Source organism: Trachypithecus francoisi, unplaced genomic scaffold (assembly GCF_009764315.1).
Source record: "Trachypithecus francoisi isolate TF-2019V2 unplaced genomic scaffold, Tfra_2.0 Lachesis_group15, whole genome shotgun sequence".
Classification (NCBI taxonomy): domain Eukaryota; kingdom Metazoa; phylum Chordata; class Mammalia; order Primates; family Cercopithecidae; genus Trachypithecus; species Trachypithecus francoisi.
Window position 1 is genome coordinate 26,108,529 of NW_022681460.1, and position 22,761 is coordinate 26,131,289.

General features: G+C 37.4%; 1 protein-coding gene across 1 annotated transcript in view; it reads left to right on the forward strand.

Moving 5' to 3' along the window:
• Positions 1-22,761, forward strand: part of CENPW (centromere protein W) — a 128,659-nt gene that overhangs the window by 53,727 nt on the left and 52,171 nt on the right. The window contains exon 3 of the transcript XR_004442781.1: positions 22,178-22,252. The gene's annotated coding sequence lies outside the window, so the exon portion shown is untranslated. The remainder of the gene's footprint in view (positions 1-22,177; positions 22,253-22,761) is intronic.

The window sequence follows — 22,761 nt, forward strand, 5'->3', positions numbered from 1 at the left end:
GAAACCCTGTTCAACTAAAAATACAAAGACATTAGCTGGGTGTGGTACATGTGCCTGTAATCCTAGCTACTCGGGAGGCTGAGGCAGGAGAATTGCTTGAACCCAGGAGGCAAAGGTTGCAGTGAACCAAGATTGTATCACTGCACTCCAGCCTGGGTGACAGAGTGAGACTCTGTCTCAACAAAAAGAAAAAAGAAAAAAAAAAAAAGCTGGATGAGTTTTTGCCAAATATGAAGGAAAACCATACAATAAACATTAAAAAAATTGCAATTGTTTGACTTAAATGAGAGACTGAACAGTGTGCCAGAATTAACTTTTGGAAAAATTGGCAGGGGCAGGGTGGAAGATATAGAGAGTTCAGGGGTTTCAGAGGCTGTAACTAACAAGGAGAAGAGACATTATTATTTTCTTTTTCACAGACAGGTATAATACAGTCTATCTAAAGGGATGTTTTGCTGCCACTTGAGACAGACACACTGCATCTACTAAAGTTATTGACAAATAAAACAAACAGTGAGCCCTCTATTGATTATGTGGTTCTGTTTCTGGATGTTTTCCCCTATCAATGAGGTTCAAAATGTAAAGCTAGACCTAAATGTATATACAATTACATTGAGACAATAACAGATCAAATAAATCATTATTAAGGATGTAACAGCTTGAACTCAGACAATTAAAAAAACTTAACATTCTAGCCCTTTGCCTTTTTTTTTTTTTTTAAGATTGGTTACTTTTATTTTATTTTATTTTATTATACTTTAAGTTCTAGGGTACATGTGCATAACGTGCAGGTTTGTTACATATGTATACTTGTGCCATGTTGGTGTGCTGCACCCATCAACTCGTCAGCACCCATCAATTCGTCATTTATATCAGGTATAACTCCCAATGCCATCCCTCCCCCCTCCCCCCTCCCCATGATAGGCCCCGGTGTGTGATGTTCCCCTTCCGGAGTCCAAGTGATGTCATTGTTCAGTTCCCACCTATGAGAACATGCGGTGTTTGGTTTTCTGTTCTTGTGATAGTTTGCTAAGAATGATGGTTTCCAGCTGCATCCATGTCCCTACAAAGGACACAAACTCATCCTTTTTTATGGCTGCATAAGACCTAATTTTTAAAGATCCATCTATGTTGTTCTTTGACACAATCTGTTTTTTTCTAACTGTAACATAATACTCTTGCATGCATTTGCTACATTTTACCTATCACTCTCTAATTGATGGACACCAAGAAAGCTTCCAACTCATTTCCAACACAGGATAATTTCTAACTATCTCTGCTGCTGCCATAACACAGATGTGGGACCACATAGGAGACAATTGCTATCTACAGTTGTAGATGAGTTAGTCACATTTTTAAATTTTACTGTAAGAATACTTTGTTTTTTGTTAATAGGGAACATTTCCAAAGGTTTCTACCTCCTTAGGCTTCCTTTAGGAAACCAGGCACTGATTTCTCCCAAACATTTCTTGGGATTCTTTTGTTCAAAACTGCCTTCTCTAGTTATGTCCCTAGAGAAAAGAATCCTTTTCTTTTCCCTTTCTACAACTCCATCTCATCCAGCCTGTGAAAAATAATTTACATTGTCAGGGCAATCAAGCCACATACACACAGATTTGAAATACATTTAGAATTTGATGACTGGTTGACTATAGACTGTGAAGAAGAGTGATGAATCAAGATTGAAACTCAGCATTCTTTCTGGCTTTTGCAAAATTGCAAAATATGCTGTCCTTTCCTATGAATTCTAAAAAATGAATCACCTATGAGAAAATGTGGCTACAAAGACTAGTATGTATCATTATAATGCACACATATATCATAACTTGCATTTGTGGCAGCAGCATTTTACTTGCAGGCCATTGTTGTACCAGAGTGAAATGAATTTGGGCATTTGGAGTCAAACTTTTATTTGAAAGTCCCTTTCCAGTTACTATGAAACCTTGGGCATATTATTTGAGCTGAGTTTCACCTTCCAAATCTATAAATATTTATGTACACTGAATTAGATGATATATATATAGTGGGAATAAAATTTAGAGATCTTAACTGGATTTTACATAATTCCTGGCAAATCATCTTTCCTAGCAATAGCTTGCTAACTGATCTCCCCATATCTGTTTTTGCCTTCTTATGATCAGTTATTCACATTGCAACTAGAGTGTTCTTTTCTAAAATTTTGTTATTTTGAATTTTTTGGATACATAGTAGGTGTGTATATTTATGGCGCACAAAAGATATTTTGATACAGGCATCCAATGCACAATAATCACACGAACATAAATGGGATATCCATCCCCTCAAGCATTTATCTGTTGTGTTACAAACTAATTACACTCTTTTAGTTATTTAAAAATATACAATTACGTTATTATTGACTATAGTTACCCAATTGTGCTATGAAATACTAGGTTTTATTCATTCTTTCTAACTTTCTTTGTGTGCCCGTTAATCAGCCCCACTTCCCCTACAAGTCCTACCCCTTGCACTACCCTTCCCGACCTCTGTTAACCATACTTCCAAACATCTCCATGAGTTCACTTGTTTAAATTTTTAGCTCCCACAAATAAGTGAGAACATGTGATGTGATGTTTGTCTTTCTTTGTCTGGCTTATTTCACTTAACGTAATAACCTCCAGTGCAATTTATGTTGTCACAAATTACATAATATTATTTTTTATGGCTGAAAAATACTCCATTGTGTATATGTACCACATTTTCTTTATCCATTCATCTTTTGATGGATACTTAGGTTGCTTCCAAATCTTGGCTGTTGTAAATAGAACTGCATTTAACATGGGAATAAAGATATCTCTTCAATATACTGATTTCCTTTCTTTGGGGTATATACCTAGCAGGAGAATTGCTGGATAATATTATAGCTGTATTGCTACTTTGTGGCAAACTGTTCTCCAAACTGTCCTCCACAGAGGTTGTACTAACATACATTCCCACCAACAGTGTACAAGCGTTCCTTTTTCTCCATATCCTTGCTAGCATTTGTTATTGCCTGTCTTTTGGATATAAGCCATTTTAATTGACATGAGGTTATATCCCTTTGTAGTTTTCAAATGTATTTCTCTGATGATCAGTGATGTTGAGCACCTTTTCATATACCTGTTTGCCATTTGTATGTCTTTTGAAAATATCTTTTCAGATCTTTCTCTCATTTTCTAATCAGATTATTAGATTTTTTTCCTACTGAATTGTTTGAGCTCCTTATACATTCTGCTTATTAATGCCTTTTTAGATAGATGGTTGACAAAGATTTTCTCCCATTCTGTGGGTTGTCTTTTTGACTTCATTGATTGTTTCCTTTGCTGTGCAGAAGCTTTTTAACTTGTTGTGATCACATTTGTCCATTTCTGCTTTGGTTGACTGTGCTTGTGGCATATTACTCAAAAGCCTTTGCCCATTCCAATTACCTGGAGAGTTTTCCCATGTTTTCTTTTAGTACTTTCATAGTTTGAAGTCTTAGATGTAAATCTTTAATATATTTTAATTTGATTTTTGTTATATGGTGAGAGATAGGAGGCTAGTTTCATTCTTCTGCATAGGGATATCTAGTTTTCCCACCACCACTTATTGAAGAAACTGTCCTTTCCCTGGTGTATATTTTTGACACCTTTGTTAAAAATGAGTTCACTGTAGATGTATGGATTTATTTCTGGGTTCTCTGTTTTGTTCCACTGGCCCAAATTTATGCCAGTGCCATGCTGTTTTGGGTACTATAGCTCTGTAGCGTTATTTGAAATCAGGTAATGTGATTCCTCCAGTTGTGTTCTTTTTGCCTAGGATAGCTTTGATTATTCTAGGTCTTTTCTGATTCCATATACATTTTAGGACAGTTTTTTCTAATTCTGTGAAGAATGTCATTGATATTTTGTTAAGGATTGCATTGAATCTGTAGATTGCTTTGGGAAATATGGAAATTTTAACGATATTGATTCTTCCAATCCCCTGGACATGAAATATCTTTCCATTTTTTGTTTCCTTTTCAATTTCTTTCATCAATGTTTTGTAGATTTTATTGTAGAAAGCTTTCACTTCTTTGGTTAAATTAATTCCTTGGTATTTAATTTTATTTGTGGCTGTTATAAAAAAGATTACTTTCTTGATTTCTTTTTCAAATTGTTTGCAGTTGGCATATAAAAATACCACTGATTTTTGAATGTTGATTTGGTATCCTGCGTATTTACTGAATATGTTTATAAGTTCTAATAATCATTTGGTGGAGTGAGGCTTTTCCAAATATAGGATCCTATCATCTGCAAAGAAGGATAATTTGACTCCTTCCTCTTCAATTTGGATGCCTTTTATTTCTTTCTCTTGTCTAATTGCTCTAGCTAGGATTTCTGGTACTATGTTGAATAATGGTGGTGAAACTGGGCATCCTTATTGTTTTCCAGATCTATGATGAAAGACTTTCAGTTTTCTCCCATTCAGTATGATACTAGCTGTGGGTCTGGCATATATAGCATTTATTATGTTGAGGTAGGTTACTTCTGTACCCAATTTTTTGAGGATTTCATTCGTGAAGAGATGTTGAATTTTATCAAATGCTTTTTCAGCATCAATTGAAATGATCATATGGTTTTAGTCCTTCATTTTGTTAGAAAGATGTATCACATTGATTTGCATCTGTTGAACTATCCTTGCATCTCTGGGATAAATCCCACTTGGTCGTGGATCTTTTTAGTGTGTTGTTGAATTCTGTTTGCTAGTACTTTGCTGAGGATTTTTGCATTCATATTCATCAGGGATATTAGCCTCTAGTATTCTTTTTCTCATGTGTCTTGGTCTGGCTGTGATATCTGGGTAACACTGGTCTGATAGAATGAGTTTGAAAGTATTTTTCTCTTTCTCTATTTTTCAGAATAGTTTGAGTAGGTTTGGTATTAGTACTTCCTTAACTGTTTGGAAAAATTCAGGAGTTAAGCCATTGGGTCCTGGGCTTCTATTTGCTGGGAGACCTTTTGTTACAGATTCAATCTTGTTATTTGCTGTTAGCCTGCTCAGGCTTTGGATTTCTTCATGGTTCAATCTTCGTAGGTTGTATGTGTCTAGGAATGTGTCCATTCCTTTTAGATTTTACAGTGTATTGGTATACTGTTGTTTATAGTAGCTACTAATGATCCTTTGAATTTCTGCACTATCAGAAGTAATATCTCCTTTTTCATCTCTGATTTTATTTATTTGGACCTTCTCATTTTTTTAGTCTTGCTATAGATTTGTCAATTTCGTTTGTTTTCAAAAAATCAACTTTTCATTTCATTGATCATTTGCATTTTTTGTTTCAATTTTATTTAATTTTGCTCTATATTGGTTATTTATTTTCTTCTACTAATTTTGAATTTGGTTTGCTTTTGCTTTTCTAGTTCTTTAAGATGCACTGTTAGGTTATTTATTTAGTTTTTCTTCTTTTTTGATGTGAGCCTTATAGCTATAAACCCCTTCCTCAGTAATGTTTAGCTGTATCCCATAAGTTTTGGTATGTTGTATTTCCATTGTGTTTTATTTCAAGAAATTTTTCTATTTCTTTCTTAATTTCTTCATGACTGACTCGTTTTCAGGAGCATATTGTTTAATTACCATTTGTTTGTGTTGTTTTCAAAATTTCTCTTGTTATTAATTTGTAGTTTTGTTCCATTGTGGACAGAGAAGATGCTTGATATTATTTCAGTTTTTGGAATTTTTCATGACTTGTTTTGTGACCTAATATATGGTCTGTCCTTGAGAGTGATTTACATGTATAAATTATATATGGAGATACACACATATATATTACATATGGATATATATTTATATATAAATTATATATGCATATATATAAGTATATGTGCATCATATATTTATATTTGCTATATCCTATTGCTAAATTGACTCCTTTATCATTATATAATGACATTCTTTGTCTCTTTGTATACTTTTCATCTTGAAATCCATTTTGTCTGCTATACATACAACTACTCCTGCTCTTTTTTGGTTTCCATTGGCCTGGAATATCTTTTTGCATCTCTTCATTTTCAACCTATATGTGTATTTATAGGTGAAGTATGTTTCTTGTAGGCAACAGATCATTAGGTATTTTTAATCCATTCAGCCACTCTATGTCTTTTGATTGAAGAGTTTGGTCCATTTACATTGAAGGCAATTATTGATAAGTAAGGATTTACTGCAAGCATTTTGTTATTTGCTCTCTGGATGTTTTGTGGTCTTCTTTTCCTTCTATTTTTTTCTATCTTCCTTTTAGTGAAGGTGATTTTCTCTGGTGGTATGTTTTAATTTCTTGCTTTTTATTTTTTGTTTATCCGTTGTATGTTTTTAGGTTTGAGATTACCATAAGATTTGCAAATAAAATCTTATAATCTATTATTTCAAACTGATGATGAGTTTACACTGGTTGCATAAACAAACAAACAATTAGCTGGCAAAAAGAAACCAAAATACTCTATAACTTTGCCTGCTTTTTAACTCTTCGTTGTACCTATATCTTATTGTACTATTATGTCTTGAAACATTGTAGTTATTTTTGATCATTTAGTCTTTTCATTTTTCTACTTAAAATATGAGTAGTTTACACAACACAATTACAGTGTTATAATAATATTCCGTGTTTTTCTGTGTACTTCCTATTATCAGTGAGTTTTGTACCTTCACATAATTTCTTATTGCTTATTAACACCCCTTCAGATTGGAGAACTTCCTTTAGCATTTCTTGTCAGACAAGTCTGGTGTTGATGAAATCCCTCAGATTTTGTTTGTCTGGGAAAGTCTTTATTTCTCCTTCATCTTTGAAGGATTTTTATTTTTTCTTTTAAACCAGATACACTATTCTATACTAAACGTTTTTTTTTTTTTTTTTTTTTTTTTTTATTCAATACTTTAAATATGTTGTGCTACTCTCTCCTAGCCTGTAGGGTTTGCGCTGAAATGTTTGCTGCCAGACGTATTGGAGCTCCATTGTATGTTATTTGCTTCTTTCTCTTGCTGCTTTTATCCTTGACCTTTGCAAGTTTGATTATTAAATGCTTGAGGTAATCTTCTTTGGGTTAAATCATTTTGGTATTCTATAACCTTTCTGTACTGGGATGCTGATATCTTTCTCTAGATTTGGGAAGTTCTCTTTTATTATCCCTTTGAATAAATTTTCTACTACCCCTTTTACTGTTTAAGGGAAATAACTCTTAGATTTGCCATTTTGAGGCTATTTTCTAGAACTATGCATGCTTCATTGTTTTTTGTTCTTTTGTCTCTTGTCTCTTCTAACCATGTATTTTTGAATAACCTGTCTTTAAGCTCACTAAATTTTTTCTCCTGCTTTTTCAATTCTGCTATTGAGAGACTGATACATTGTTCAGTATGCCAGTTGCATTTTTCAGTTCCAGAATTTCTGCTTGAGTCTCTTTAGTATTTCAAACTTTTTGTTAAATTTATCTCATAGAACTCAGAATTCCTTCTCTTTGTTATCTTAAATTTCTTTGAGTTTCCTCAACACAAGTATTTTGAATTCTCTGTCTGAAAGATCACATATCTTTGTCTCTCCAAGATTGGTCTTTGGTGCCTTATTTAGTTTGATGAGGTAATGTTTTCCTGGATGGTCTTGAGGCTTGCAGATTTTTTTAAATATCTGTACATGTGAAGAGTTAGGTGTTTATTGTAGTCTTCACAGTTTGATCTTGTCTCTACTTGTCTTTCTTGGGAAGACTTTCCAGGTATTCAGAGGGACTTGGGTGTTGTGATCTATGCTGTATCTGCATCAGGAGGTACTGCTAGCCCAGTAACACTGTTGTTCTTGCAGACTCATAGAGGTACCACCTTGGTGACTTTGGATAAGATCTGGAAGAATTCTCTAGCTTACCCGGCAAAGACTCTTGTTCTCTTCCCTTACTTTCTCCCAAACAAATGGAGTCCCTCCCTCTGTGCTGGGCCACGTGGAGCTGGGGGTGAGGTAACATAAGCTCCCTGTGGCAACCACGACTGGGACTGTGATAGGTCAGACCTGAAACCAGCACAGAACTGAGTCTCACCCAAGGCCCAGTGTAACCACTAACTGGCTACTGCTTTTACTCACTCAAGAATCTAGGGCTCTACAATCATGAGATGGTGAAGCCAGTTAGATTTGTGTCCTTCCTTTCAGGGCAGTGAGCTCCCCTAGACCCTGAATGTGTCCAGAGATGCTGTCAGGAGCCAAGGACTAGAGGCAGAAGCCTTAGAAATCTATATGGTGCTCTAAGCTACGGTGACTAAGCTGATACTCAAGCCACAAGACAAAATCCTTCCCACTCTTCCTACCCCCCGCACCACCCTGCTTGGAGATGAGCCACTCTCCACCACCACCACCTCCTCAGGCCCACAGGGAGCACTGCCTGTCTACTGCCAATGTTTACTCAAGGGTTAAGTACTCTTCAATCAGCTTGTGTTGAATGCTGCTAGTCCTGAAACAAGGTAGGGAGCTTCCCTCTGTCCCAGAGAAGGTTCAGAAATGTCATCCAAGGGCCAAGGCCTGGAATCAAGGACTCTAAGAGCTTGCTTGGTGCTCTACCACACTGTGACCAAGATGGTAGCTAAGGTGCAAGACTAAGTTACCTTTACTTTTCTCTCTGCTTTTCTCAAGCAGAAGGAGTCTCTCACCATATCCAGCATAGCTGGGAATGTGCTGGATCTCATCTGAAGCCAACATATCTGAGAGTTCCACCCAAGACCAAAGACATGCTTCCTGTGTGTTACTGCTGGTTATTCAAAGCCCAAGGGCTCTTCAGTTAGCAGATGATGAGGCCTTCCAGGACTGGGTTCTTCCCTTCAAGGCAGCAGGTTTCCTTCTGGCCCAGGGTATGTCTAGAAATGTTGGTTTGGATCTAGGGCCTATAATGGGGTCCTCATGAGTCTGTCTTGTCCCCTATTATATTGTGGCTGAGCTAGTGTCTAAGATGTAAGACAAAGTTCTTTTTACTCTTTCCTGTTCTCTCCTCAAGCAGAAAGAGGGAGTCACTTTTGTTTCTGCAAGATGCACTACCTGGGGTTGGGGTATGGGTGGTGCAAGTACTTTCTTAGTTACCTTATCTGGTGTGTCACTTGGTGTCTCCAAGTCCACTTGACTCCAAGCCCAGCATAGCACTAGGACTTGCCCAGGCAATACAGTTCTTGTGGCCTAGACTGCCTTTCAAGTTTATTTAGGAATCCAGAGTACTTTAGCCCATGGTGGCAAGGCTTGCTGAAACTCAAGTTTTAACCCCAAGGATGGACAATTCTCTCCCTAGGGCTAGTCTAAATGCTCCCTCCATGGGTAGGCATTGACTGAGTTTAGCCTGATTTTGCTTTCTGCTGTGACAGGGAAGCACTGAATTCAGTGCACTGGCTCACAGGACTCTGTGTTCTTCCTCCTCTAAGCACTCAGATTCTCTTTCCACACCATGTGGCTGGTGCCAGGGAATCAGGGAGAGTGGCTTCGGTGATTCAAAACTGTCTTTCCTACCCTCTTCAGTGCTTCTTTCAGTAATATAAAATTATTACAAAACCAGGTATTATGATTGCTCATCGCATTTTTGATTCTTATGAAGGTGATTTTGTGTGTGTGTGTGTGTGTGTAGATGGTTATCAAATTTAGCATTCCTGTGAGAGATAATGGACAATCAATGGAGGCCTCTATTCAGCCACTTTACTTTGCCCCTAGATTGTTCTTATACAAATACACACATGCTTATATCATTCTGATGTTTAAAACCCTTTAAGGTTCCCCATTGTTCGTGACCTGTTCCCTCTTACATTATCAAACTTACTTATCTCATTACTTTCATTCTAACTCTAAACTTTAGCTACATTGTTCTTGTTTCAATTCCTCAACCTTGCCATGCTTTCTCTTGACTCAGAGACTTTTCACATCCTATTCCATTTACCTGTGCTGCTCTTAACCCTCTTTTATCTCTGTAGATAAAAGATGTATACCTTCTGCAGAGCTGATTTCATATATTACTTTTTAAAGACCTTTTTTGTTGACTCATCAAACTAGGTTTGATTCCTTACAAGCCTGCTTGGTCTCCTACACCTTGTGTGTGTGTCTGTGCATTCCAGTTTTTCTCAGACAGTCCTGATTTACTCCTATTGTGCAGACATAACTACCAATAGCACCTCTTTTTGATCTTAAAAATGTTGAGGTTTGGATTTCAAATTATGGTTTCCTCACTTGTATATAACCTTTATTGTGCATACACAATTGCAGTTAAACACTTACTTGTATAATTAAATTTTAATTGTCTATCCCATTTCAGTTTAGGCTTCATAGGAAAGACCTGTGTCTGTTTTGTTCACTGAAGCATCTTGATCCTCAGCATCATGCCTAGTGCTTTGCAGGTGGCAAATAAATATGTGTGAAACACTATTAATAAACAAAATATGCCCTGAATTAAATACAGTTCTCCCTTGGTATCCGTTAGGAATTAGTTCCAGGACCGAACTCCCAACATGCACCAAAATATAAGGATACACAAGTTCCTTATGTAAGATGACAGTATTTTCATGTAACCTATATACATCCTCTGATATGCCTTAAATCATCTCCTGTAAAATTACTTATACTATCTAATACAATGTTAATTCTACATGAATAGTTATGCTGTCTTGGTTTTCAGTTCTATTACTTTTATTGTTTAAATTATTTTATAAGTGTATTTTTTATTTCAACTTTCATTTTAGGTTCAGGGGATACATGTGCAGATTTGTTACATGGGTATATTGTGTCACACTGAGGTTTGGGGTAGGAATAATCTCATAACCGAGATATTAAGCGTAGTACCCAATATATAGTTTATCAACCTTTGCCCTCCTTTTTCTCTAACATCTAGTATCCTCAAATGTCTATTGTCCCCGTCTCTATGTCCATGTGTAGTCAGTGGTTAGCTCTCACTTATAAGTGACAACATGCAGTATTTGATTTTCCATTCCTGTGTTAATTTTCTTAGGATAGTGGCCTCCAGCTGCATCCATGTTGTTCCAAAGAACATAATTTCATTTATTTTTATGACTGTGTAGTATTCCGTTGTATATTTGTACTATATTTTCTTTATCCAGTTAACTGCTGATGGGCATCTGGGTTGATTCCATGTCTTTGCTATTGTGAATAATGCTGTGTTGAAGATACGGGTGCATATGTCTTTTTGAAAGAACGATTTATTTTTCCTTTGTGTATATACCTAGTAATGGGATTGCTGGGTCAAATGGTTGTTCTGTTTTAAGTTCTTTGAGGAGTCTTCAAACTTCTTTCCATAGTGGCTGAACAATTTATATTCTCATCAACAGGATATATTATTTTGGTTGAATTCATGGATGGGGACCAGGGGATATGGAGGGCCAGCTATATCAAATGACAAATGAGAAACAGCAGTTGAAGGAGACTGTGCTGGCACAAGGGCAGAGTGGATGGTATGTAGTATTTCACCAGGTATTGACAGAATAATTACAAGTTTTAACTTTGGCTTTAAATAGAAAATCTATTTTAAGAAGTTGATCTTCGTGCTTATTATTATGGCCATTTTACATCTGTTTTTCTTTTTTATTACCTTAAATATATACAATTTTTATTTGTCATTTATATCTTAATAAACTATTACAATGGTGCTTTTATGAGTTTCTCTTTTGATTTTTTAGTGCTGAGTATATAATAGAGATTTAATTTATGTAAAGTTCTTAAATTTCAGTGAACAGTTCAATGAATTTTGACCTATGTAATCATCAACCTGATCATAAGTTAGAATATTTCAGTCACCTCCAAAGTTTCTTGGTGCCCTTTCAATATCCCTTTACTCTTTTCTGATTTTTATTATCATAGGTTAATTTTGCCTATTCTTAAAATTTATAAAAACATATCAGGAGGGGCGGAGCAAGATGGCCGAAGAGGAACAGCTCCAGTCTCCAACTCCCAGCGCGAGCGACACAGAAGACCGGTGATTTCTGCATTTTCAACTGAGGTACTGGGGGTCATCTCACTGGGGAGTGCCAGACAATCGGAGCTGGTCAGCTGCTGCAGCCCTACCAGCGAGAGCTGAAGCAGGGCGAGGCATCGCCACACCTGGGAAGTGCAAGGGGGAAGGGAATCCCTTTCCCAAGCCAGGGGAACTGAGACACACAACACCTGGAAAATCGGGTAACTCCCACCCCAATACTGTGCTTTAAGCAAACGGGCACACCAGGAGATTATACCCACCCCTGGCCGGGAGGGTCCGACGGCCATAGAGCCTCCCTCATTGCTAGCACAGCAGTCTGCAATATAACCGCAAGGCAGCAGCGAGGCTGGGGGAGGGGCGCCCGCCATTGCTGAGGCTTAAGTAGGTGAACAAAGCCGCTGGGAAGCTCGAACTGGGTGGAGCTCACAGCAGCTCAAGGAAACCTGCCTGCCTCTGTAAACTCCACCTCTGGGGACAGGGCACAGCTAAACAACAACAACAAAAAAAAGCAGCAGAAACCTGCCCAGATGCAAACGACTCTGTCTGACAGCTTTGAGGAGAGCAGTGGATCTCCCAACACGGAGGTTGAGATCTGAGAACGGACAGACTGCCTGCTCAAATGGGTCCCTGACCCCTGAGTAGCCTAACTGGGAGACATCCCCCACTAGGGGCAGTCTGACACCCCACACCTCACAGGGTGGAGTACACCCCTGAGAGGAAGCTTCCAAAGGAAGAATCAGACAGGTACACTCGCTGTTCAGCAATATTCTATCTTCTGCAACCTCTGCTGCTGATACCCAGGCAAACAGGGTCTGGAGTGGACCTCAAGCAATCTCCAACAGACCTACAGCTGAGGGTCCTGACTATTAGAAGGAAAACTATCAAACAGGAAGAACACCTATACCAAAACCCCATCAGTACGTCACCATCATCAAAGACCAGAGACAGATAAAACCACAAAGATGGGGAAGAAGCAGGGCAGAAAAGCTGGAAATTCAAAAAATAAGAGTGCATCTCCCCCTGCAAAGGAGTGCAGCTCATCGCCAGCAACGGATCAAAGCTGGTCAGAGAATGACTTTGACGAGATGAGAGAAGAAGGCTTCAGTCCATCAAACTTCTCAGAGCTAAAGGAGGAATTACGTACTCAGCGCAAAGAAACTAAAAATCTTGAAAAAAGAGTGGAAGAATTGATAGCTAGAATAATTAATGCAGAGAAGGTCATAAATGAAATGAGAGAGATGAAAACCATGACACGAGAAATACGTGACAAATGCACAAGCTTCAGTAACCGACTCGATCAACTGGAAGAAAGAGTATCAGCGATTGAGGATCAAAGGAATGAAACGAAGCGAGAAGAGAAACCAAAAGAAAAAAGAAGAAAAAGAAATGAACAAAGCCTGCAAGAAGTATGGGATTATATAAAAAGACCAAATCTACGTCTGATTGGGGTGCCTGAAAGTAAGGGGGAAAATGGAACCAAGTTGGAAAACACTCTTCAGGATATCATCCAGGAGAACTTCCCCAACCTAGTAGGGCAGGCCAACATTCAAATTCAGGAAATACAGAGAACACCACAAAGATACTCCTCAAGAAGAGCAACTCCAAGACACATAATTGCCAGATTCACCAAAGTTGAAATGAAGAAAAAATCTTAAGGGCAGCCAGAGAGAAAGGTCGGGTTACCCACAAAGGGAAGCCCATCAGACTAACAGCAGATCTCTCGGCAGAAACCCTACAAGCCAGAAGAGAGTGGGGGCCAATATTCAACATTCTTAAAGAAAAGAATTTTCAACCCAGAATTTCATATCCAGCCAAACTAAGTTTCATAAGTGAAGGAGAAATAAAATCCTTTACAGATAAGCAAATGCTTAGAGATTTTGTCACCACCAGGCCTGCCTTACAAGACACCCTGAAGGAAGCCCTAAACATGGAAAGGAACAACCAGTACCAGCCATTGCAAAAACATGCCAAAATGTAAAGACCATCGAGGCTAGGAAGAAACTGCATCAACTAACGAGCAAAATAACCAGATAATATCATAATGGCAGGATCAAGTTCACACATAACAATATTAACCTTAAATGTAAATGTACTAAATGCTCCAATTAAAAGACACAGACTGGCAATCTGGATAAAAAGTCAAGACCCATCAGTCTGCTGTATTCAGGAGACCCATCTCACATGCAGAGACATACATAGGCTCAAAATAAAGGGATGGAGGAAGATCTACCAAGCAAATGGAGAACAAAAAAAAGCAGGGGTTGCAAACCTAGTCTCTGATAAAATAGACTTTAAACCATCAAAGATCAAAAGAGACAAAGAAGGCCATTACATAATGGTAAAGGGATCAATTCAACAGGAAGAGCTAACTATCCTAAATATATATGCACCGAATACAGGAGCACCCAAATTCATAAAGCAAGTCCTTAGAGACTTACAAAGAGACTTAGACTCCCATACAATAATAATGGGAGACTTCAACACTCCACAGTCAACATTAGACAGATCAACGATACAGAAAGTTAACAAGGATATCCAGGAATTGAACTCAGCTTTGTACCAAGCGGACCTAATAGACATCTATAGAATTCTCCACCCCAAATCAACAGAATATACATTCTTCTCAGCACCACATCGCACTTACTCCAAAATTGACCACATAATTGGAAGTAAAGCACTCCTCAGCAAATGTAAAAGAACTGAAATTATAACAAACTGTCTCTCAGACCACAGTGCAATCAAACTAGAACTCAGGACTGAGAAACTCAATCAAAACCACTCAACTACATGGAAACTGAACAACCTGCTCCTGAATGACTACTGAGTACATAACGAAATGAAGGCAGAAATAAAGATGTTCTTTGAAATCAATGAGAACAAAGATACAACATACCAGAATCTCTGGGACACATTTAAAGCAGTGTGTAGAGGGAAATTTATAGCACTAAATGCCCACAAGAGAAAGCAGGAAAGATCTAAAATTGACACTCTAATATCACAATTAAAAGAAATGGAGAAGCAAGAGCAAACACATTCAAAAGCTAGCAGAATGCAAGAAATAACTAAGATCAGAGCAGAACTGAAGGAGATAGAGACACAAAAAACCCTCCAAAAAATCAATGAATCCAGGAGTTGGTTTTTTGAAAAGATCAACAAAATTGACAGACTGCTAGCAAGACTAATAAGAAAAGAGAAGAATCAAATAGACGCAATAAAAAATGATAAAGGGGATATCACCACCGACCCCACAGAAATACAAACTACCATCAGAGAATACTATAAACACCTCTACACAAATAAACTAGAAAATCTAGAAGAAATGGATAATTTCCTGGACACTTACACTCTTCCAAGACTAAACCAGTTGAATCCCTGAATAGACCAATAGCAGGCTCTGAAATTGAGGCAACAATTAATAGCCTACCCACCAAAAAGAGTCCAGGACCAGATGGATTCACAGCTGAATTCTACCAGAGGTACAAGGAGGAGCTGGTACCATTCCTTCTGAAACTATTCAAATCAATAGAAAAAGAGGGAATCCTCCCTAACTCATGTTATGAGGCCAACATCATCCTGACACCAAAGCCTGGCAGAGACACAACAAAAAAAGAGAATTCTAGACCAATATCCCTGATGAACATCGATGCAAAAATCCTCTATAAAATACTAGCAAACCGGATTCAGCAGCACATCAAAAAGCTTATCCACCATGATCAAGTGGGCTTCATCCCTGGGATGCAAGGCTGGTTCAACATTTGCAAATCAATAAACGTAATCCAGCACATAAACAGAACCAAAGACAAGAACCACATGATTATCTCAATAGCTGCAGAAAAGGCTTTTGACAAAATTCAACAGCCCTTCATGCTAAAAACGCTCAATAAATTCGGTATTGATGGAACGTACCTCAAAATAATAAGAGCTATTTATAAACAAACCCACAGCCAATATCATACTGAATGGGCAAAAACTGGAAAAATTCCCTTTGAAAACTGGCACAAGACAGGGATGCCCTCTCTCACCACTCCTATTCAACATAGTCTTGGAAGTTCTGGCTAGGGCAATCAGGCAAGAGAAAGAAATCAAGGGTATCCAGTTAGGAAAAGAAGAAGTCAAATTGTCCCTGTTTGCAGATGACATGATTGCATATTTAGAAAACCCCATTGTCTCAGCCCAAAATCTCCTTGAGCTGATAAGCAACTTCAGCAAAGTCTCAGGATACAAAATTAATGTGCAAAAATCACAAGCATTCTTATACACCAGTAACAGACAAACAGAGAGCCAAATCATGAATGAACTGCCATTCACAATTGCTTCAAAGAGAATAAAATACCTAGGAATCCAACTTACAAGGGATGTAAAGGACCTCTTCAAGGAGAACTACAAACCACTGCTCAGTGAAATCAAAGAGGACACTAACAAATGGAAGAACATACCATGCTCATGGATAGGAAGAATCAATATCGTGAAAATGGCCATACTGCCCAAGGTTATTTATAGATTCAGTGCCATCCCCATCAAGGTACCAATGAGTTTCTTCACAGATTTGGAAAAAACCGCTTTAAAGTTCATATGGAACCAAAAAAGAGCCCGCATTGTCAAGACAATCCTAAGTCAAAAGAACAAAGCTGGAGGCATCACGCTACCTGACTTCAAACTATACTACAAGGCTACAGTAACCAAAAGAGCATGGTACTGGTACCAAAGCAGAGATATAGACCAATGGAACAGAACAGAGTCCTCAGAAATAATACCACACATCTACAGCCATCTGATCTTTGACAAACCTGAGAGAAACAAGAAATGGGGAAAGGATTCCCTATTGAATAAATGGTGCTGGGAAAATTGGCTAGCCATAAGTAGAAAGCTGAAACTGGATCCTTTCCTTACTCCTTATATGAAAATTAATTCGAGATGGATTAGAGACTTAAATGTTAGACCTAATACCATAAAAATCCTAGAAGAAAACCTAGGTAGTACCATTCAGGACATAGGCATGGGCAAGGACTTCATGTCTAAAACACCAAAAGCAATAGCAACAAAAGCCAAAATTTGCAAATGGAATCTAATTAAACTTGAAGCTTCTGCACAGCAAAAGAAACTACCATCAGAGTGAACAGGCAACCTACAGAATGGAGAAAATTTTTGCAATCTACTCATCTGACAAAGGGCTAATATCCAGAACCTACAAAGAACTCAAACAAATTTACAAGAAAAAAACAAACAACCCCATCAAAAAGTGGGCAAAGGATATGAACAGACATTTCTCAAAAGAAGACATTCATACAGCCAACAGACACATGAAAAAATGCTCATCATCACTGACCATCAGAGAAATGCAAATCAAAACCACAATGAGATACCATCTCACACCAGTTAGAATGGCAATCATTCAAAAGTCAGGAAACAACAGGTGCTGGAGAGGATGTGGAGAAATGGGAACACTTTTACACTGTTGATTTTTTTGGTAAAGTTGGAAACATAATTTTTCTTGACATAAAATCATTACATGCTCATTTTAGAAAATGCAGATGAACATAAGAAAATAACTATAATTATATATGCCACCTAGAGATAACTAATACTACTCTTTTTGTATGTGTTCTATTAGTTCTGCTTCTGTATACACTGTAATAGACTTCACTTTTTTCAGTTAATACAAAGAGCACACATAAGCCATCTCCGTAATTATTTAATATGTTGAATACATATTTCATTTTATGTTTGTACAATAATTTATTTAACCTATTTCTCATTATTAGACATTTAATTTTTTCCAAGTTTTTTTTTACTTGTAAATAATGTCTTGATTAATCTCTTTTGTTATTTTATCTTCTTGTAGGCTAATGATTATTCCTTAGGATACGTCTCAAGAAATATACAAAAATGTCTATGACTATCTTTCCACACCCTTGCTAAATCAGAGTGTTATTGTCCTATTTCTTTACTTGGTAAGTGAAAAACAAATATCTTTTTTTAATTTGTGATATAGTTTCGATATTTGTTCCTGCCCAAATCTCATGTTGAATTGTAATCCCCAGTGTTGGAGGTGGGACCTGGTGGGAGATGTTTGGGTCATGGGGGTGGATCCTGCATCCCTTGGTGCTGGCCCTTCAATAGTGAGAACTTGAGAGATCTGATTGTTCAAGTGTGTGGCACCTCCTCCCAACTCTCTCTTGTTCCTGCTTTCAACATGTAATGTGCCTACTGCCACTTCACCGCCTGCCATGAATAAAAGCTCCCTGCTGCTTCCCCAGAAGCTAAGCAGATGCCAGCCAGCACCATGCCTCTTTTCTTTATAAATTACCCAGGCTCAGATATTTCTTTACAGTAATGCAAGAATGGCATAATACAATTTGTATTTCTTTGCTATTCAGTTAGGCTGAGTTTTAAAAATATATTTATTAATTATTTAGAGTTTTTCCTTATAGGTGTATTATGTTTTAGACAATTTCTACAGGGATCTAAGAATTCCTTAGAGTACATTGAGAACAAAAAGTCCTCAAATGCCCGTCTACTCTTTCCCCAAAGTTGTTTCCTCTCTTACAAGGCAAACAAGAGACATTTTAATTTTGATACAGTTTTTTTCATGCCTTTATGCCTTTGTCTGTGTTTGTACTTCTTCCTCAGATATCCTTCCCCACCTGAGAGAAAACATGTCCTCAGACTCCAAGGTCAGCTCAAATGTCTGTTCTCCCACAGTATTCTGTGGCATGTGTTAGCTCACTTATCATGGAATGCCTGACTTTATGATTAGTGACCCATGTCTGTGTCTGGAATAGATTCTGAGCTGTTTTGTGTACTGACTGTATCTTATAATTTCTGTGTCACTCCCCACCCTTGATTTATCCGCATCATGTCTTGAACATATCAGGTATGTAGTACCTAGTAAATTTATATTTACAAACAAGTATGAAGGGAAATATAGGTAAAACACAATTTGGCTTTATAACTCTCTTAAGTGAAATGAGCCAGTGCTCAACATAGAAAAGAATGATTTGCCTTGAATAGATTTAAACTTTAATTTAGTATATACGACTGCTTACATATGATCCATTCAAATAAAATAAAAAATACATATATATGCCAGCATAATTTAAATAATTACACTTTTCATTGTCTGTATCTTTGCTATACATTGAACAAATGGAGCAGGCAGAGTGTTGTTTTGCACATAGGTCTGACAGATTTCCTCCCCCGTGGGTCCTGTTCTGATGGGGTTGTGATGCTCACTGCTTTGGGAAGAGTTTGAACTGTTTTCACAGTAGTGGGTGCTAGGAAAGGTCAGTTGTTGATATCTATAAAGATTATTATTGAATCCTGACTGAGCGCGGTGGTTCACGCCTGTAATCCCAGCACTTTGGGAGGCCAAGGTGGGCATATCACGAGGTCAGGAGATTTAAGACCATCCTGGCCAACATGGTGAAACCCCATCACTACTAAAAAAAAAAAAAAAAAAATTACAAAAATTAGCCAGGCATGGCGGCGCTTGCCTATAGTCCCAGCTACTGGGGAGGCTGAGGCAGGATAATTGCTTGAACCTGGGACGCAGAGGCTGCAGTGAGCCAAGGTGGCGCCACTGCACTCCAGCCTGGGCAACAGAGCAAGACTCCATCTCAAAAATAAATAAATAAATAAATAAATAAAATAATAATAAAATTAAAATTTTAAAAATATTATTATTGAATCCAATTAGTGAATGTTTTATAAAATAAGAAAGACCATATTTTCACTTCATTTTCCTCAGCACTATCCTACACACATGCATACAGACATAGTCAAGCCAGCTGAAATCATTACTTCAAGGACAGGAGAATTTTCTTCCTATTTTATCCTAAATATCCTTAGGATAGCCAAGGAGGATGTTAAGTATACTGTTTTAATTTTATGAGATAAACACCTGTTGATTTAAAAGTACATAAACTTCTAGTCCATTGGATGATTAGAAGGAGGACCTTTCTTTTTTACCTCCCGAATGCTCTGACCCCAGTGCATTTTTTGCTTGTTTGTTTTAATCTGCTAATGTTGGATTGCATTTTAAAAGGACATACAATTGAACAAGTGAAGTAAAGTAGAGCAATGGCTGAGATTCTCTCATCCTTCAAGGATTTTTCCTGTCTAAGCACAATGTATGAGATTTGGGGATTGTTTCTCCAAACATACACTAAACCTGATTATATTGATGAAACCACTTCAAATGCTTTTCCTCTGTTAAGAGTGTTTACATTTTCAAGTAAAGTAAAAGAAGCAGTTTTCTTTACCCCCTGCTTCACAATGAAGCTGGTGAGTTTTATCAAACAATCCGTTATTATGAAATTCTAACAAACTACTTGCTGTGGGTGGAAATGCAAACAATCTGATTTTTCCTGAGTTCTTAGAATCTAAACTATTTCTAGTCCTAGCTTATATATATAATAAATATGCAACCCATGTTGTTTCATGCCACAGCAACCTGGAGGAGAGTGTTATGGAGATGGGTTATTAGAAATGAGCAATATTGGCCGGGTGTGTTGGCTCACGCCTGTAATCCCAGCACTTTGGGAGGCTGAGGTGGACAGATCATGAGGTCAGGAGTTCAAGACCAGCCTGGCCAACATAGTGAAACCCTGTCTCTACTAAACATGCAAAAATTAGCTGGGCGTGATGGTACGCACCTGTAGTCCCAGCTACTCAGGAGGCTGAGGCAGGAGAATTGCTTGAACCTGGGAGGTGGAGGTTATGGTGAGCCAAGATCGTACCACTGCACTCCAACGTAGGCAACAGAGTGAGATTCCATCTCAAAAAATGGTTCTCATTTTCATCTCCTGTTTTGAGACTTACTTCAATTCAAAGGTTTTCTTTTATCTGGGAATTATGCTGCATGGCATTCATGTGCTCTCAAATTCTCAATGTCCATAAATACCCATGGCACTCGTCACCCATACTGTCTATTCACTACTCTCTATGTTCCCAATACCCTCGCTCTTAGAAAATACTGTGAGTGTAAGTGATTGGCTATGTGCTGCAACCCACTGCCTATGGAACTGGGGTATGGCTTATATCCTGTACCCTACAATGCTGCAAGGCGATTAGCAAGTATGTCTCTGTTGTCTTCATACTGCTATCCCCTCTCTAGGGGTATATACCAAAGAATTGGCTTGAACCTCAGTATCTTATAGTGTTTTTTTTAAATCAGCTTTTTAAGGTTTTTTTTTTTTTTTTTCATTGTAATTTGCAGTCTCCATCTCCTTAAAACTCAGATATCAGATTGAGTCAGGAAACTAATCTGATTAGTAGTAGGCTCCTTATTATACTAACTATCACACTTAGTACCACTCCTGCTCATCAACCCAGTTGTTTTTATTGGCCCAAGTCTATGAATCTGATTCTCATCCATTAAAATGATCTGTGTCCATTCTAATGCCTCTCACTCAGATAAACATCTGTTTAGGTTGCCTGTTATCTGCCAGACCTGGACACATCTGTCTGAATCTGAGCTGTGCACATCACTTAGACTTGAGACCTTCCACACTATGACAGTCTCTCTCTCCAAACACAGTCATTGCCCTAAATCTAATTCAAACTTCATATCTAAAATACCAGTTTGTTCTACTGCCCTAGATCAGGAAGTATTTTTTTTAATATGGCCTTCTTATGATTAAAACCCATTTTTAAGAAAGCTTTGGGGGAAGGAGTGGCAAGAGCAAACAGTGATTTTGTGCTAGTTGTCCTGGATTTCTGTGAACTGGCCCAGTCTGCTTAGTGGAGGCCTGTCAGTTCTGATTCTTTGATTTGAGGCTTATCTCTATGCCAGTCATATATAGGAGTCCATTGTCTTCAAAAATTTGTATTTTTAAAGATTATGCATAACACATTTCATTTAGAAACACATATTATTTTAGTTATTAAAAACTATTATTGCTACTACATTTAGTAGTTTTTAAGATTCTAGAAAAGGTATTTCTATGTTTAATTCTGTCCTTCCCTCATTTTACTGTATGTTAGGCCTTGTGCTAGAATCTATTTATCATGGTAGTTTAAAATGCCCAGGGCTACCTGGTAAGCTGAATAAACCTTGACTGGAGAATACTCTGTATGCATCAGAAACCCAGTGACTGTGTAAGAAGAAGAGAATAAGCATTAGCTGCTTATACAATAACTAAGTTTTTTTGTCAAGTTAACTTGATTTTATCAGACCATTGGTATAGTATCTCAGAAAGCAGTGGAGCTTTTCTCTCAGCTTTGTTGTTGCTTTTCAGGTATCTTAAAACTGAAGTGTAGAGAATATGTTCAGCAGGGAACAAGAGGATTCTTTTAGAAATAAGAGGTATAAGGTGAGTAGGAAATTGAGCAAGTTGAAAGAAATTTAAATATATGTAAACCAATGTTCTAGTCAGATAGTTTAAGAAAATGCAATGTAAAACAGCTTTTAGCCAAACCTCTTTTTGGGAAAAAGCATAAAATATTAATAGCAAGTTTTAGTCTTAAGTCTCAACCTTGTCTTGATTATGGGGTTTATGGGTAAGGGGAATGACTGAATTTAATGAAAATTTGCATAGAGGATGATGATAATTATTTTATCACTCTAATCATTTGCTATTTTGGAAGTATGCCTTTATATATACATAATAAATATGTTTTATTCTGTTTTATATGAAAGAATATATAATTTTGAAGCTGACTAGTGAAGTGACCATTTTACTTGCAGTTATTTTCTCTCTGAATCCATCAGGAAACATTTTAATAGACTTTCTTCCAAGATAGGCAAGCACTTGTAGAAGCAAAGCAAAGTGCTGGTATGCAATTTCAGAAATCTGTTGATTACATGTTCCCATATGTGTTC